Source organism: Lynx rufus, unplaced genomic scaffold (assembly GCF_022079265.1).
Source record: "Lynx rufus isolate CCGP_SWC_20201006 ecotype Redwood Valley unplaced genomic scaffold, mLynRuf1.p SCAF_3, whole genome shotgun sequence".
Taxonomy (NCBI): Eukaryota; Metazoa; Chordata; class Mammalia; order Carnivora; family Felidae; genus Lynx; species Lynx rufus.
The window spans coordinates 115,526,681-115,528,510 of record NW_025814845.1 but is presented as its reverse complement, the minus strand read 5'-3'; the positions used below and the strand labels follow the sequence as shown (position 1 = coordinate 115,528,510).

Below are 1,830 nucleotides of genomic sequence, written 5' to 3'. Positions count from 1 at the left end.
TGTGGGGAGAGTTAGGACAACCATCGTTGGCCACTGATGGATCCATAGTGCACATGCTGTTTGATACAGTGCTAAGGTTTTCCCTAGTTTGTTTGTTTGTTTGTTTGTTTATTTATATAGTCGTTCACTCATTCATTTATTCATTCATTCTGGGTACAGTACACTTTATTGATGGTGCATGACAAGGTAGGGGTCCCCAAACCCCTCCCCTTCTTCAGGCGGTCTGGGATGGAAACTGTGGAGGTTGGGAGATTCCCAGTGTGTTGGGGGATGAGTTGGGGCAAGGACTCGCCAGCAACTGAGGGCCTTTCTCTTCCTCCTGCTGTCTCTGGGGCTCTTATTCCTTGGGAGACATGGGGATCATAATGTCCACCACCTGGTTGCAGTAGCCAAATTCACTGTCTTACCCTGAAATGAACTTGATAGCATGGCCATTGAAAGCAATACCAGCCCCAGCATGGAAGGTGGAAGAATGGGTGTCACTGTTAAAGTTGCAGGAGACAAACTGGTCCTCAGCGTAGCCCAGGATGTCCTTGAGGGGATCCTCTGATGCCTACTTCCCCACCTTCTTGATGTCATAGTATTTGGCAGCTTTCTCAAGGTGGCAGGTCAGATCCATGACTGACATGTCAGGGGTGGGGACAAAGACATCCATGCCAGTGAGCTTCCCATTCAGCTCAGGGATGACCTTGCCTACAGCCTTGGCAGTGCTGGGAGAAGCAGGGGTGATGTTCTGGGTAGCCCTTCAGCTATTCATGGTCTTCTGAGTGGTGGTGATGGCATGGACCATCGTCATGAGTCCCTCCATGATGCCAAAGTTGTCATGGATGGCGTTGGCCAGAGGGGCCAAGCAGTTGGTGGTGCAGGAGTCATTGCTAACAATCTTGAGGGAGTTGTCATACTTCTCATGGTTCATGCCCATCACAAGCATGGAGGCATCAGCAGAAGGGTAGAGATGATGACCCTCTTGGCCCCATTCTTCAAGTGAGCCCCAGTCTTCTCCATGGTGGTGAAGACCCCGGTGGACTCCACAACGTCCTCAGCACCAGCATGACCCCATTTGATGCTGGCAGGATTTCGCTTCCTGGAACATGGAGGTGGATTTCCCATTGATAACAAATTTTCTGTTCTCAGCCTTGACTGTGCCATGGAATTTGCCATAACTGGAATCAGAGTGGAACATATAGACAATGTAGCTGAGGTCAGTGAAGGGGCCACTGATGGTGACAATATCCACTTTACCAGAATTAAAAGCAGGCCTGGTGACCAGGCACCTGATAGAGCAAATCTGTTTACTCTGAACTTCACCATCATGTCTCAGGGACGTGGCTGGCACTGCACCAGAAGATGTGGCTGTCTGTCAAATGGGGAGGAGCAGAGAGCCCCTAGTTTATTATGCGTTGAAATGTGTAATGCCTTGGCCCCAAGTAACAAATCTTTCTCCCCTACCAGTGCTATAAGCACCCCTTGGGCTCTGACTTCCTTGCATGATGGCAATAGAATTTGAATTGAATTGTTTGTAGATATTGAGTGTTGGAACCCCACCTTCTTGTATTTTTCCTCATATTTTGCTTGTGGAACAGTCTAAGAGAACTCCCCAGTTTAGTAATTATATGTCCTCTGAATACCAAGTTATATTTCAGAATGCCTCCATCTTTATGGTAATGATAAATCATCATCATCATCATCTACTACTCTTGTTTTAATGTTTATTTGTTTATTTAATTTTATTTTTTAAATTTGTATCCAAATTAGCATAGAGTGCAACAATGATTTCAGGAGTAGATTCCTTAATGCCCCTTACCCATTTAGCCCATCCCCCATCCCACA

The 1,830-nt window shown here is 46.8% G+C and overlaps 1 pseudogene; it reads right to left on the bottom strand.

Moving 5' to 3' along the window:
* Positions 1-337: 337 nt before the first annotated feature.
* LOC124520586 (glyceraldehyde-3-phosphate dehydrogenase-like) lies at positions 338-1,311 on the bottom strand (annotated as a pseudogene).
* Positions 1,312-1,830: the final 519 nt, after the last annotated feature.